Genomic DNA, 17,602 nt, shown 5'->3' on the forward strand with positions numbered 1-17,602 from the left:
ATAAATCATCGGTCATATCAGAGTAGAGAAAACAAATTTATTGAGTCCATTGCAAGGGAGCTGCAGGCAGGGCAGAAATGAAAATACTACCTGCCGAGACATGGTAGATTGTAAAGGTTTTTATTTGGGCATTATCATCTTTTTCAGGTCTAATTCCCACTGTACAAATAAGACCAGATCTGATTGTTCAGTATTTCACCTTGGGCCACAGCTGGGTTTTCAGAGCAGTGACTGTGTGGCAAATATTGTGGTTAATTTTGACTGCCTATGCTTAGTCACGCTATTTCCACACTGCCTCCAGACTTAGACTAACTTTACATCACTCTACAACCTAAATACTGATCGTGGTTCATATTTATGGTGTTCTTACAAATAGTTCCTGGTCCAGAATTTCACTATGGGTAGTGTAGGATCAGTATTTTTTTCTTTTTATTTTCTTATGTGGGCCTTTGTACAATAAGTGAAATAAAGACCCAGTGAGGTGGGTAATCATGGAGCCAGTGCTTAGTCTTAGCTAAATTGAATAAAAAATGTGAAGAGAATAAGAGAGTTTTGAATTATTATGATGTCCAAATCTCATCTTGGGGACTAGAAGAATAAGTTATGGTGAAGCAACATGTATGGGCAAAGAGTCACCTCTTTCCCATGAGAGAGCAGTGTTAAACTTGGGAGGAGGACTTGGGGCTTCCTTCAGGAGTAGATGTTGTCTGCAGTGAAGAGATGTTCTACCATAAAGACAAATATCAATGGTAGCAGTTAGGACTGCAAGTAGAAAAAATAATGCTTCTGTTTTCTAGAGGTAAAATCAGCCTGAGTGGACCACTGTAAATGAACTAAAGGAGATAGTTTCTTGATCAAATTAGTCAGTCCACTACCACATCGTTTTTGGTATTATGAGTTAGCTTTAAGATCTCTTTATTTTATCAATCTTTCAACCATATCCTTCATGTTAATCATCAAGATGTACAGCTGGCTCACAGATTATGACAATGATATGGAATACTATCTTGGAACTTGCTCTCACCTATACATGTAGAAATTTTGGGTGGCTCAGTAAATCATTTCATGATGGAAATAGTAATAGAGTATGGTCATAAATTCCTACCTAGTAATTGCTTATTCACTCACTATTTAACTGAAGTATTCATCACTAATTGTGGGGGAACTTAGGGAAAAAATAACAGTAACGGAAATTGTTGAGAAGTAGGTGCCTTAGTACATGAATGCTACTTTCTAGTCTTTTCATGATTAATACCTGACTTTTCTTTCTTTTTTTTAGATACTTCCAAACTTCTTTTATTGTTTGAGAATGTTCTGGGGGCATATAAGTGTACAATATTTATAAAGTCATGTACATAGAGGAAAGAACCTCTCTTTAGTACAAAGTAACAACTCATTCATAAGTTAGCTAGCTTACTTGAGTTCTGATCATTTTATTTGTGAGACTAATATAATGAAGAAATTTTATTTAAAATAAATAAGAGGTACAGAGATAATAATATTACCACATCCCCTGTCCATTGTCCATGAGGTTTTCTTCTTTGTCTTGAAACAAACTAGCTTTTTAAAAATGTTATTTAGATATTTGCTTATTATAATAATAGTACACTAATATAACAGTTGGCCGGAAATATCTGTATTTTAGGTCACTACCAGATTCAAACTCAAGGACTACCCACTTTCAGAAATATAAATAAATGTTGTGTTACTTATTGGTAATTATACTGTTCACTTTTGTTTTCAAACTTTCAAAGGGCTTGAGGAATGTTATTTCCTGAATGATTCCTTCAAAGCAGGATGGGCTAGTCTGGGTTGGACACCCTTATGCATTACGACTTTAATATTTTAGTTTTCAGCACTGAGCCTCTGACCTGAAATAGTCTATAATAGGCTTATGTGTAGCACTTTCATGACCACCTGTGTTCTTGCAATGTTCATTTATGATTTCTTTGTATCTCCTCAAAAGACCATAAGTTATCACAATAGTGAGAGGTGTGTTCTACAGACTTTAAATTTATTTAGAATTTATGAATCATAATGAAATGCTTTTAAAACTAAAGATTATGTTAACTTATATCAAAACCTCAAATTATCCACATTGGAAGGGCTAAAGTAAAGGGATTTCATTTTTAGATGATTATTTTAAGTTACCATTGATCTGTAGAAAATGTAACAATTTGAAAGTAGGACACGGGTTCTCATATTTGTTCTCTCCACAAGAATTCACACTGTAATTTATAGAAAATAATCTATACATACCCCGCTTTCTTGAAGTTCCTTTACTCACTTGTTCTGCATGATCGGCCCAATTCTTGTGCAATTTAGTTACTCTATATAAAGAGATGATGGTCAAAAGATTGCCTAATGGTGAGATTGCCTTGATGATAGGGTAATAGTCGTGATCTTGGGTTTAAAATGGTGTGATAGCTTTATTTCTTTCTCCTTCCTCCCCTTATGGGTATGGAGATGCCTAGTAGCTCAATATGTAACAAACTAGGAATTCAGTTTCACTTTCTAAATAACAAAAAAATCAGAAAAATCAATGACTTCTCAACCCATTAGAAAACTAAACTTTCCCAGATACACAACATCCTGATATCTTCAGCATTTATAAGTCTTCTGCACTTATACCGGAGGGACTGACCATTAGATAGCACATGAGTGAACCAAAACACTATCCAGAACATTTTATAGAGTTTTGAATGGAGAGAATGGGCTGGTATGAGAGAGTAAAGCTCCCAGTGGCTGTAGCACTAGGCTTGGGCACCAGCACCTTGGTCGTCTATGTTGTTTTTGGCTTTTGTCTGTTGCTGGGAGACAGTTTTGTGCAAGAGTGGGCCTCTATACCACTGGAGCAAAAATCCATGTCAGGATTATTGTGTTTCTCAGAATATGGATGAATTATTACACGCAGCTATTTCCCAATGTTGGGGCTCTGCATCTTCTATGTGTATACTTCTTTGCCTCTGCATAAGCTCTACTTTTGTCCCATTGAGGCAGGGAAGAAGTTTCAGCCATGTTTAGGCCTGTAAACCTTAGCAGAAAAAGACAAGGAAACCTACTGAAGACTTTTCTCCTGATATCAGGATGTTAAGTAACCAGGAAAGTTGAGTTTTCTAATGGGTTGAGAAGTCGTTGATTTTTCTGACTTTTTTGTTATTTAAAAAGTGAAAGTGAATTCATAGTTTGTTACATGTTGAGCTGCTTCTAGGCATTTCCATGCCTGTAAAAGGAGAATGTATGAAATAAAGCTATTCCTCTATTTTAAACCTGAGATCAAGAGTATTAACCTATCTTGGAGTCACCAGCTATCTTTGTCAGTGTTCTCTTGCTGTGAAGAGACACAAGGACCAAAGGAAACGATTGAATTGAAGACTTGCTTACAGTTTCAGAGGTTTAGTCCATAATCATCATGGTGGGGAGCATGGTGGCACACACTGCAATGGGGCAGGAGCTAAGAGCTACATCCTGATTCTCAGGCAGAGAGAGTGGAACTGGACCTCACATGGGATTTTGCAACCTCAAATCCTACGCCCCAGTGATGCTCTTGCTCCAAGAAGAATACATATGGCAATCCTTTCCAAAGAGTGCTATTCCCCAATAATTAAGTATTCAAATATATGAGGTTATAAAGACAATTTTTATTTATACCATGACACTTCACTGGCTGGTCCCCATAGGCTTATAGCAATATCATGACACAAAGTGTATTAGTCCAACTTCCAAAGACTCCATTGTCTTTCAGTCTCGATATGAGACTACGGTCAGATTCCCTTGCAGAAATCATTCCACGGTTTCCTGGTGCCGAGGAAGGAGGTAACAGTGTGCTGGGATACCCTCGAGGAGAAACAGAGAAGAGCTCAGAAGCACTTTCTGTTTCCTCCTGATAGTTCACCTTTCATAGGTTCAGATCAGAAGCCAGCTGGACCAGCTGAGACCTCAGGGTTGTTATGTGTTAGAACGTAAGGCCAGGAATACATGGTTACTTTTAAGAGGGGTATAAAGACTCCCATGGTGTCAGTGACTTACTGAGTTGGAAAAGGATGCTAGAAAGTGCAGTCCCAGGTGAGTTCTGATCTTCTATTGGCTTTTTTTTTTAAATAAAAAAACACCTTTGTCTTCGTTTGTATATTGTAGGCTTTTTTTTCTCTCACATATTCTTTGTACATGTATTCTTTACATGTATCCCAAGGGAGAAAAGGTTTCCAGGCTTTCTCTACTTGCTGGCTTTTCTGTCTGTTAATCTTGATGCCTTTCTCTGGATCTCTACTTTTTTGCCACAGCCTAACAGTTCACCATTTATTAGATTAGAAATCTGCCCCAGTCTCCAGAATTCAAGTCTCAAAGGAAGACACTTACTCTTGTCCCTAACCATGCTAAACCTTCCTTCCTTACATATACAGTGGTAACCAAAATTAATGCATGAAAGGCAAGAAGAAGAACAACAACAACAACAAAAATAAACAACAACAAAACAAACAAATAAGCAAAGCTCCATCCAAAGTTGCAAAGCAGTCCTCAGAGCTAGATAAGATACGATAAGATATGCTATCTGTGGTTTCTGCCTACACCTAGAGCTGAACCACTCCCACAGCTCTCTATGCCCAAATCCCATTGGGGAGAGAGCTGGACTCTCAGAAGTGCGGACAATCCTGAGAGCTCAGGGGAGATCACCACTTCTGCTCACATTCTTGGCCCAAGAGGAAAGTGCCCAGTGCCCTATGGATACAGGAACATAGGAACAGTCAGCAGCAGGAACCTTCTGGTTTCTGACTGCACCAAGAGCTGAAAGACAGTCGCCTGGACGTCTGACACACGTGAGAACAGAGGTAAGACCAACTCTTCTACTCCAAGCGACCCTCATGGAGACTTCGGGCCACACAAACCCAAGAGCAGCTCTCTGTTCCCAGTTCAGGCTAAAAGGAAACAGGTCTACAGGAGTGCTGACACACAGGCTTACAGAAGGATCAAGTCACTATCAGAGATAGCAAGACAAGCGAACACCAGAGACAACCTAATAGTGAGAGGAAAGGGCAGGAACCTAGGCAACAGAAACTAAGACGACTTGGCATTATCAGAGCCCAGTTCTTGCATCAAAGCAAATACTGGATATCCAAACACACTTGAAAAGCAAGATTTGGATTTAATATCACATCTCATGATGTGAGTCACCAAAACTAGACAATATTGATGAAGCTAAGAAGTGCATGCTGACAGGAGCCTGATATAGCTGTCTCTTGAAAGGCTCAGCCAGAGCGTGACAAATACAGAGGCGAATGCTAGCAGCAGACCATTGAACTGAGAACAGGGTCCACATTGGAGGAATTAGAAAAAGGATTGAAGGAGCTGAAGGGGGCTGCAACTCCATAAGAACAACAATGCCAACCAACCAGAGCTCCCAGGGACTAAACCACCATCCAAACAGTACACATGGACAGACCCATAGCTCCAGCTGCATATGTAGCAGAAGATGGCCTTTTGGGCACCAATGGGAGGAGAAGCCCTTTTGTTCTTCCAAGGCTGGATCCCCCAGTGTAGGGGAATTTCATAGTGGGGAGGCAATAAGGGGAGTGGTTGGGGAGGGGGGGAACAACCGTATAGAAGAAGGGGAGGGGAATGGAATAAGGGGGCTTATGTCTAGGAAACCAGGGAAAGGAAATAACATGTGAAATGTCTATAAAAAATCCAATAAAAAAAAGGTATGACATCTATCTTGGAATCTGAAATGGAAAAAGTGTGTTTAATATTCTAATAGGCATAACAGAAGAGCTGAGAAGCAAGAAGCATACACAGATCAATGGGTAATTTCAATAGCTGGAAAGGTGGAGATTAGAAGAGAGGATGAAGGGGAAAGCTATGATTTTGAAAAATTAATGGGTACATTAATAAACCTGGCATAGATAAGGACAGAGACAGCGAACTGAAGATACGGTCACCAAGGGAGGTTAGGCCTTCCATATTTAAGTTCTTGCTGTGACCAATAAAATAATTTAAAAATGGACTGAGAAAAAAAGATGACTTTTTTTGTTACCATTCAGGAAGAAAGCAACGAAACAGACTAGCTGTATGTTTTGGAAGAGAGGCTGCACTTTCTGTAAGTAGCCACATGGCAGATGTTGAAAACAAATTTTCCTGCTGCACAAGGAAACACAGGAACAAAGCTAAAGTGACTTTGCAAGGCAATTTCTTCTTGTAAAGAGCGGGTGCCATTATCCAAACCAGATTTGTAAACACACTGGTGCAGGAAGTTTTCTTCAAATTTATTTTGCTCCAAGAGGTGACTGTTATGAAATATACTATGGAAGTGAGCTGGAGGGTCTGACTGGCCCATGCCAAGGCACCTCCTAAGAAATCACGCCATGGGTCAAGATGGTATGACAGAGGTTGGGAGGTATATTTGTTGAGGGGGAGGGGAGTGAAGACCTTGAGAAGGGACAGAGGCAGACAGATGGGACCAGAGCCACAAAGGCAGAAAGGGGGACACAGAAGAGGACAGAAAGAGAGAAATAAAATCTGCTGGGAACTCATAGGAATACAAACAAACAAACACACACACACAGAGTGAGAAAGAGAGAGGGGGGAGAGGGAGAGGAAGAGGGAAAGAGAAACCACTGGGGTAGCAAGCAGTTTTGTTTTGTTTTTTCTATTTTTTTCCTTTTTGAAATTTTTTTTATTAACATTTCAAATGTTATTCCCTTTCCTGGTTTCCTGGCCATAAGCCCCATATCCCATCCCTGTCCCCTTCTTCTCCAAGGGTGTTCCCCTTCCTATACAGCCCCCCAACATTTCCCTACACTGGGGGTACAAACTTGACAGGACCAAGGGCTCCTCTTTCCATTCGTGCCCAACAAACTCATTCTCTGTCACATATGCAGCTGGAGCCATGGGTCTGTCCATGTGTACTCTTTGGGTAGTGGTTTAGTCCCTGGGCGCTCTGGTTGGTTGGCATTGTTGTTCTTATGGGGTTGCAAGCCCCTTCAGCTCTTTCAATCCTTTCTCTCATTCCTCCAATGGGGGTCCCTTTCTCAGTTCAATGGTTTGCTGTTAGCATTCCTCTCTATATTTCTCATGCTCTGGCTGAGCCTCTCAGGAGATAGCTATATCAGGCTCCTGTCAGCATGCACTTCTTAGCTTCATCATTATTATCTAGTTTTGGTGGCTGTTTATATGTGGGCTGTATACCCATGTAGGGCAGGCTCTGAATTGCCATTACTTCAGTTTCTGCTCCAACCTTTGTCTCCATAACTCCTCCTATGAATATTTGTGTTCCCCCTTTTAAGAAGGAGTGAGGCATCCACACTTTGGTCATCCTTCTTCTTGAGCTTCATGTGATCTGCTGATTGTATATTGGGTAATTCGAGCTTTTGGGCTAATATCCACTTATCAGTGAGTGCATACCATATGTGTTTTTCTGTGATTGGGTTTCCTCACTCAGGATGATATTTTCTAGTCCCATCCATTTGCCTAAGAATTTCAAGAAGTCATTGTTTTTGGTAGCTGGATAGTACTCAATTGTGTAGTTGTAACACATTTTCTGTATCCATTCCTCTGTTGAAGGGCATCAGGGTTCTTTCCAGCTTCTGGCTATTATAAATAAGGCTGCTATGAGCATAGTGGAGCAATGCACCAAGTGTGTCACCTGCAGCTTCTACTGACATGGTACAGGTGATGACTTAATCTATTGCTAGGTCCGTGAGAGGAGTCTAGTGGAATCATCTGTAAGCCAACAGTGACTGGTTTTTTTTCCCCACTAGGTGGTGTCTGACCTCACATACTTTTATGATTGGTTGGTTTTAAAATGGATGCAGGGGTTCTGATGCCATCAAGTTCCAGGAATGTTTCGGGCCTTTACAGAAACAAAAATTTGATCAGAGTGCGGAGATAAAAAACCATTTGCATGAGAACTCTACAGTGTAGGGGAGACTTTTGGATTATAGACCCTAGACAGTCTAACTAATTTTTATAGGAAAACAAAGTCTCCCGCAGACAAGCAGCCACAGAGTGAAAAGGGGGTGGAAGACATGAGGGATAGTATGAGGAAGCTTAAAATATCAGGAAAAGATAAAGAAATGAGGAAAGATAAAGGAAACATTGTGGGCATATTTCACCCACATTACATACACTCCATATACACAATTACATACATGCATGCCATTCACATACATATAAGGCATACGTGCGCACATACACACACACACACACACACACACACACACACACACAGAGAGAGAGAGAGAGAGAGAGAGAGAAATACACTTAACATCTAATTTAAACTTCTGAAAACCAATTGACAAGATCTTGAATATAGAGAGGCATAAACTATGTTAGGCATAAATGAACAAGTATAAAAATTGTAACACGTTTCTCATCAGAAACCATGCAACCAAGAAGAGAGTGCTGTAACATATTTTAGGTGTTGAAAGATAAAACAAAATAAAAACAGATAGAAAATTACCTGTCAGAGATGTGATGAAAATGTCCTACAAAAGTGAAAAAACAAAGTTGAGTGACTTGAGATATTTGTATTAACAGACTTAGGGGCAGACTTCACTATCTGTCTTCAATAAGTCAATTAAAATAGTCAAAAACTTGAGGAGCGGTAGGGACACCAAGAAACCCACAAAACTTTTAACTCAAAACTTGTCCTATCTACAAGAAATGCAGGAATGGGGGATGGAGCCGAGACTGAGAGAACAGCCAACCAATCACTGGCCCACCTTGAGACCCATCTCATGGGCAAGCACCAATCTTTCTCACTGTTATGTTTCCAGACGGGAGCTTAGCATGGCTGTCCTCTTCGAGGCTCTGCCCACTCACTGACTCAGACAGATGCAGACACCCACAGCCAATGGATGGAGCTAGAGTATTCTTATGGAAGAATAGGAGGAAGAATTGTAGCCCTTAAGGGAATAGGAATTCCACAAGAAGACCAACAATATCAATCAACTAACCTGGACCATTGGGACTCTCAGAGACTGACCGACTAACCAAAGAACATACATGGGCTAGACCTTTGCCTCTTTTCACATTTGTAGCAGATGGGCAGCTTGGTCTTTATGTGTATCTTGAACAACTGGAGCAGGGACTATACCAGAAGCTGTTGCCTATACATGGGATGTGTTCTTCTTGCTGGGTTGCCTTGTCGGGCCTTAGTAGGAGAGGATGTGCCTAGCCTCGCAGAGACTTGAAATGCCAGAGTAGAGGGATACCCAGGGTGCCCCCATCAGCTCAGAGGAGAAGGTGAAAGGGGAATGGGGGAAGGACTGTGGGAAGGAATGACTGGGAAGGAGGCAGTGAGCAGGATGTAAAATAAATAAGTAATAAAAAATAAGTGGAAAGAAAAGGAGTGAAAAGCAGAAAAAGGAGATTTATTTAATTCTCCAACACACTTCAAGCCCATCTTTGGTGTCTCGAAGCGACATTAAAGTTTAACTAGAAGGCCAGCACTATATGTGCTTAAGCAGTTCAAACTCAGAGTATAGCCCTGCCTGCACACAATGAGACCTACCACCTTTTGTCTTTCCTAGAAAGAAAATAAATGACTTTTAAGTTTTCTGGAGAGAAAAGTTTCTGTTCTCCTTGCCTCAGGTTTTAGACTTTCTATTCTCACAGCGTGAGATTCTTGGGGTTGGAGGATGGATCCCTAGTTTGGGGGATATATTATTTCGTTACACAGCTAAGTGAAACATAAGTGTCTTTTTAAAATGTCTGAATTCTTGTTGTGACAGTTACTAAAACAATGACAACAAAATAAAAAATGGTAATATTGCCTTTTACTTCTAATGTAGTATAAACAAAATTTTGGAGCAGGAAAACATATAGTACAACTAATACAGGAATAGCTTATCCTTCCTTAGCATGTCTGAGATGAACATAAAACAGAATCTTTAAAAATAGAAGAGGAATATCACATTAGTACCCCAAATGCAATGGTTCAAATCCCCCTCTACTATTTCAGCTAATTCCTTGATGTAATGCAGGAAAGGGGCTTTTCCTGTTGAGAAGACTCTTATGACACAGAAAAAGATCAAGGGATGCAAAACGCAATGAGACTCAATCCTTAGGCAAATCTCAGAGCCTCTGCAAGCCCCATTTTCCTTTTTCCTCCAGACAAAGAAACAAAAAACAGGGTCTGCTTGCACACCTTGGTTAGACAATGACCTCTTTCTTACCAGATATGAGGATTTTATACTTGTCTCCCAAGGGCACCAGACTGCCGTTTACCTTGTCTATGGGGTAAGGTGTCTATAAATTGAGAGTCATTTCAATGTACTGCTTCGGATGAGGCAAGCAGTATCAGAAAATTGGTTTGAGAGGTATGGACTACAGATGCTGCCACTGCTGAGTGCTGAATGAAACAGGGTACCGCTGACCTCACATACAGAAATACAGTTATAAAAGGATTGGTAGAACGCTTCCACAGTGTCCCACCCCTGCGTGCTATGTTAATTATATTGGGGAGCAGCCTGTCTGAGTCTTCCTGCTGAATTTTCAACATTGCATCTGCAAACAAGGCAGGAAGAAAGAGAAGGAAAGGGGATCTGTTCTGTTCGTGTCGCGCTGACTACAAACACAGTGCCTGACTCTAGGGGCAGTCAGATTTTCTACCCCCGGAATACAATCAAGGGTGAGTGAGTGAAACAGCTGATCCTAGAAATCAGAAAGGAGCCAAGAAAGAGGCCTAAGATGAAAGCCTGAAGGAAATCCGAGCATAGTTCTGCAAACTCGGACGGAGTTTGCATCCCCCTTCCTTCCTCTCTCCCTCCAAGGTGGAACAGGCAAGGAGTTTTCTGGAACGCACGGTTGAGTTGCTGTGAATGTGATTTGAAACCAAGTTGGCCACTTGCCGCCTCCTCTGAAACATGAGAGATGTTAACAAGAAATATCGAAGTTAGGAGTTCTAATCCCTTCCCGTCGATCTGTAAGGGTTTCCTGAGGACTCCTACACCTGACTTTATCTGCAGTTTATTAGTGTTAGCATTCCTGACTCTAGCGCTGTTGCTGCCACCCAGGCGTTTGGTCTAATTGTGACACTTCGAGAGTTGGAGGTCTGGCCCTGACACAGTCCTTCATGCTGGGCTCACTGGTGTGGACTTATCTGTAAAAAAAATGTGGATTGCAAGTGAAGTAACAAACTAATCAGACTTAACATATATAACGTCTCTATGTGCTATGTCTTCTGCATGCTATGGGAATAAATGCTCATGGAGATGATGGGAGTTGAAATGGTCCAGCAGTTCAGGCCAGAGGTGGTGGGTGCCTGGTTAAGTGCTATCATCATGGGGAATGTTTTGGTGGATTTTATATTACTGTAACAGAATAACAGTGACTAAGAGGTTTATAATGAACAGAAATGGAGAGGCTTGTGTTTCTGGAAGCAGAAGTGTCCAAGATAGAGAAGCTGTCAATGGGATACATCTGACAAGATATTTACTGAAGTTTCCCTGCAATGGGGAGAGGAAAATAGAATAAAAGATGGAATTTCTCCTTACAAGTATGGTATTTGCAATGTCCATAAGCTCTGAGATAATTGAATACAGGTAGCACAAAAACTCGAGGTCTTCTCTACAAGCTAACCTTTTAATCTGTAAATAACCCCCATAGAGACAGTTGACAGCAGCAATATCAACACAAGTGTGGCCTATAATTGCAAAACATCAGCTAATTACAAATTTAGCAAATGATGTTGATCATTCGTATGATAACATCTCGGCTGAGATGGTTAGGAACTGAACAGTCTTAAAACCCAGACTGTCAAACTAGAATATGATAAACCATTGCCTTCAGCTGTGCTGGCAAACGAGAGATAGTGACAGTTGATGATCTATTAGGGTTGACATCTATTTAAGGACTTTCATTGCTAACCAGATACTAGGGAGAGACTAGAAGTTAGCCTGATTCTCTGGTAGGCAGATATCTGGGTAGAAAGTCCAGGGATGGGTAAGTTTCCAAGATGGCTTTCCTCTTCCTTACCTTCCTGATGTGACACAAAATCCTGGCAACTTAAATCAAAGGCCCTGAAGGCTTGTGTCTCTCTCTCCAGCAGGCCACATTGATTGGAATGGCTGAGCAAGTTCAAAGTGAAACTAGATTATTCCATAACATTCAGGGGCCAGCCAATTAGCCTATCTTTCCTTAAACTGACCAGTCCTAAAGTAGTGGAGGGAAAACTCTTCAGAGTGCCCCCTCCCTGCTCTGCAAAGGGTCATTTTCTGTGTGTATCTGTTGTATCTCTCTGTTTCCTCAGCTGCAATAAACACGTTTCTTCAAACTGCTGATTCTGCCTGCTGATATCTGTGATATCTGAAATTTCTCTATCTGTTGCACTTGAGAATTTTCCTTCCTTTTAATTCTTTAACTGGCCGAGAAACAAACCCAAATAAGTTTCCAAGACTGTATGACTTGCAAGGGAAACTTTCTGGGCTTTTTTTTTTTTTTTTTTTTTTTTTTGCACCAGAAAAGAATGTTTCATCCCAGTGACATATTCAAACACAGTGTTCAATGGAAAAAGTCACAGAATGCTTTTCTCCAACTTCAGGCAACAGCATCTTTTGAGACAGGCTCCCCTGGGGTAAAGGAGCCTGCATAGTAAGTGCCTAACTTGTGCCAGTTACTGTGCTGGTCATGGAAGAATTGTGAGCATCCTCTCGGTTTCATTTTCTCAGTGGCTATTAACAAGTGTTACAATCTGGAAGATGTTGATGAAACCCAACCTCATTCCCAGGTTGTCTGGAAGCCAAAGATCTGTCATCACTCCTAAGGCATCCAGTGATCCATCACTGACTGTATTCTCTGAGAGCTTCTGAGAGCGTTAAGAAAGTCTGCTAAATATTTGGGAGCATCCACTTTTTCTCATGAATATTCATGACTTCTTGTGCTGTGCCTTAGGTAGGGACATCTATTTATCTTGCAAATGGCTCTTTCTAGTCGTTCTAATATCAAGACTAATGATGTGTGGACAGAACATAATCAGAAGCCATCCTCACAATAAAACCATCGGGCACTTCATCACAGAGTTCTTTGATATGCAAAGTCAACAATGTACTCAGAGAATGAAGAATGGAGCTTCTGTGGGGGAGCCCGTCAGGCTCCAGAGAAGTAGATACAGAGAAAGCAGGTATGAATCCTCCATGCGTTCTTGACGGAGATGCATTTGCAGGATGCTGCTAGGCAGGGGATTGTGGAAGACGGAAGCCAGACATTTTTCTATTGAAAATTATCAGGAATCTGAGGGCAGTACACAAATGAAAAGGGACCTCATGATTTACAACTATTCCAAGAAAGGTGGGAACTGGACATGATCCTGAGGCCGGCAAGCAGCTTCAAGAGGAATAGGGACCCGCGAGAAGACAAATCACTGGAAATGTCAGTGAGAAAATGTGGCCATAAAGTAAATTCAAGGTTTTGACTATCACTTACATTTTGGAGACAGGGTTTCATTTGTTTTCCTGTGACCGTGCAGCTCTTCCTGTGTGAGCACAGAGAGAGAGCAAAAAGAGAGGACAAGCAAAAAGAGAGGTCTTATATCGGGCCTGGAGAAGGGGTGCCTATGTGTAGGAGACCAAGTAACATAGATACAGGCAAACAAAGCCACATTCCTCTGTGAGATGCTCGCAGATATGTAGGTTGTTGTTACATAGGTGTATATTTATTTTAAAATGCAGATTGTTATTACCCTGAGGATGTTGGAAGGATCACTACCTTCGCTGTTCAAACACAGAAGTTCAACTATCAAATCCCTTTGAGAACAAGGGAAAAATTAGCAACTGTGCTTTGTTGCTCAATGCCATTTTATCATTCATGGGATGATTGTGATTGCCTAGAATGATTTAGCACACTTAATTTCAGAAAGACATAGAAAAATAGTACTCATAATAAAACACTATGGTTAGGATCAAAATTATATGTTAATCTTTCCACCTCCTCTTCTGCTATGCTCCCTAAGACTTAGGTGCTAGACTTGTTTTATAGATGTGTTCATTTGGACTCTGTATTTTCATTCCCTGGGGTTCTCTGTACTGGCCTCTGCCTATTACAGCGAGAAGCAACATTGTAGAACAAAGGGGTAGAAGTGTTATTTATAAGAGCCACAATATTAGAGAAGGAAGTCGAAGTGAGGACGTGTCTCCTAGTAATTTCAGAAGGTATGCTCGTAAAGTTTCACTGATACCAGCGTGTAAATATGATCTGAACAAGGACAACATTAGACATGTCAAAGGAGCCAGGAGAAAGACCACAAGGATTTAACATTACACAACGAACTACATCCAAGGAATCCTGAGAATGAAAGAAACAGTCTTTCCCGGAGAAAAGCACACTGATTGATTATCCAATACCAAATGGTCAAGGAACTGTATGTACAAGTAACTTTATGCAGACTGATCAGGTTATATTTAGGAATATATATATGTATCCAATTAATGAAAAAAAGGTCATAAATATGAAAGACAACAAGGAGGAATATGTGGGAGTAGTTGTAAGGGAGAAATAGAAATGATGCAATTATAGTCACATAAACAAAAATAGTAAAAATTATGTTAATGAGGCTGGAACGGTGAGGTCCACAGAAATGCCCATATGACAAGCATGTATGACAGAAAAAGGTCACAGGAGACAGAATGCTCACCATAATAGAACACCCGTTGTCTGGTACAGGCACGTGTATGTAGCCCTGGTTGATCTATACCTCACTCTGCAGATCAGGCAGGTTGAACTTGAATTCACAGATTGACTGCCTTTGTCTTTCAAATGCTGGAATTAAAGGCATGAGCCACCACACCAAGCTCCTAATCTTTTTTATGCAAAACTGTCAGAGTAATTGTGTTAACTGAACCTTCTAATAAAGTTCTTTTCTCAGAGTCCCTCATATTATCCTCTGATTCAAAAACCCTCTTGGCTGGCTCTCTGGTCTTCTGGTTCAATACCACACACTTGAATGTCCTTAGTGACAGTCACATTCAGCTGCTTGACTCACCTGAGCCAACAGCCAGTATCAACACCATCTGAAGGGACTTTTTTTTTTTTAATAGCTACAATCTAATTCAGCTGGAACTGTCGTTTTTGTTTGTGGACATTATAAATGTTTGTCCTATGAACAAATATGAGTCTGTTTGCTTCGAATAGCACACATCTAAAGGATTGAAATTTGGTGACTGAATAATAATAAGCATTAAGAGTGAAAGTGGCGATTCAATTCTACTGTCATGGAAAGGTTTAGAAGTCAGGCCCCAGTGAATCATTCTAATGCCAACCTTCTTAGGGCTACGCCCTCCAAAAGCCACTGGCTTCTAACCTGACTTTCATGGCAATTTGCCTAGTGTTACCTAGATCACTGTGTAAGATTATGAGGAAGCGGGTGGGTGAGTAGGACAGGACTGGGTCTGTGTCATCCAGGTGGGGGTCGAATGCTTTTATCTTGAGTTCATCTCTGTAACTGTAAGATTTGCACAGAGGCTGGGAGCTTCCACAAAGCATTTCTTTGCCCTTGGGGAAGTTGCCAAATCTCTGGAGCAATCTTCTCTTTTGCATGCGCAGGGGAAGGTGGCAGAGATGAAAGACAGCTTTGAGTTTTAGCTACAAATCAGAGCAGGAGGGTAATGCTTGACAGCCTTAGAATTATAACTGATCCAGCTCAGCTCAGCGGTGATTGGAAGTAGGTCAAAAGTCGCCAGCCACTCAGCGTGCTATAGATTATTACAAATTCTTCAGTATTCAAGCTGTTTCTTGTCTTTTCCTCTGAGTATTTATACTTGATGCCCCTTCTGTTCGTTCCTAATCCGTTTTATATAGAAACAAAGCAGCTAAGAAATTTTCGAAACAGAAATGTGATGGTAAGACTAGACTTAACAAACTAATAAAACTCATTTAAGTCCTGATAGTATTTATGACTCTGAAGACATTTTGAGGGATGAGATAAACAGATCAATAGCTGAGAATATGAAGCCTAAGGATCGGACCTAGTGCACAGGAAAGTTAATAACTGACAAGTGAACATCCTACATCAATGGTGAGGGTATGAACTATTTCAGAAACGTGCTTGGCAAACTGCTCATGGGAAAGCTCAGCTATCCTGCCACTAAGTTAAATCCTTGCTGAAATCAAATTCAAAATAGATTGTGAACAAAACATGTCACCGAAAACTCCAAAGCCGAAATTAATATTTATATGCTTTTTTAGGAAGCACAACATACCGTATGACACAAGTTAAATGAAATAGTCAAAGAAAATGTATTGTTACATTTATGGACAAATGCACCTATGTATAAATATACATTTATGAACATTTCGTCAAGCATGAATATAATAAATACTATGAACAAAAGTAAATTTCATCAAAAGGGGTAAGTAAGCACATACCATATGGGAAGTGGTAGATTAAATAGAAATGACTCCCATAGTCTCATGGATTTGAATGCTTGGCCCATAAGGAGTGGCACTAATAGGAGGTTTGACTTTATTGGAAGAACTATGTCACTGTGGAGGTGGGTGTTGAGGTCTCCTGTGCTCAAGCTATGCCCAGTGTGGCACATAGTCTTTGTCTGCTGCTTTTGGATCAAGGTTTAGAAATCTCGACTCCTCCAGCACTATGTCTGCATGCTTGCTACCAGGCTTCCTACCATAATGATAATGGACTAAACCTCGGAAACGGTAAACCAGTCCTAATTAAATGTTTTCCTTTATAAGAGTTGCCATGGTGGTGGTATCAATTTCCAGCAATAAAACCCTAAGATATTCAAATAATCTGTACATAAATATATAATCGAGAAGACTAATGTCCACAAGTGAAAGAATAAAACATCCTCAGAGTCAATTCAAATGGCTCACAAATGTTTACAAAGCTTTTGACTTCTTTACTTTTCCCTTTTGTCTTTTGAGTTAAGGAAAATAACATTTGTGACATTTTCATTGCTAGTCTTGGAATGGGAAGATCGGCTCCTTACTGATGTGAAAAACTGCAGCAATTATTTAAAAAAAATTCTGGAAATAATTTTTAACCAGGAGCCTCAAAAGCATTCACTTTCTTTGACTCTATAATTTTTCTTACTAAGATATTTACTCAGTTTCAAGATTCTCTTTAAGAAAAAACGTCAGCTTCCTTAATATATCTGCAAACCCTTTTTTCTATTTATTTTGAATAATAAAAATTTTACAACATCCTAAAATACATTACACCATGTTTTAGAGTATATATATATATATATATATATATATATATATATTCATCCTACGTTCAAGTTTGTATCCCTAACTAGCTAGTTTTGTAGTACTAGGGATTAAAATCAAGCCATCGCAGGAAACTGCTCTCCTCCTCAATTCTTCTGAGTTCTAGTATGCTTTTGAAATACTTTCCTGTGCATATGACATTCACTATTTATATTGATATGGTTGTGAGTATGGTAAGGGAGGCATGATGTCTACTCTGGGTATCCCTTTGGAGGGTTGTTTTCTGAGGTTATTCTTCTGGAGGTAGAGGGTAAGGTGATCTCTGCTCATCTACATCAAATTTGTGTGATAGCTATGAAATTTACGCTGCATAACTCAGTGACCTACTGCACATGATCTGGAAGAGAGGGACATCCCTCATCTGATATTGGCATTTAAA

This window comes from Rattus norvegicus, chromosome 14 (genome assembly GCF_036323735.1).
Source record: "Rattus norvegicus strain BN/NHsdMcwi chromosome 14, GRCr8, whole genome shotgun sequence".
Lineage (NCBI taxonomy): Eukaryota > Metazoa > Chordata > Mammalia > Rodentia > Muridae > Rattus > Rattus norvegicus.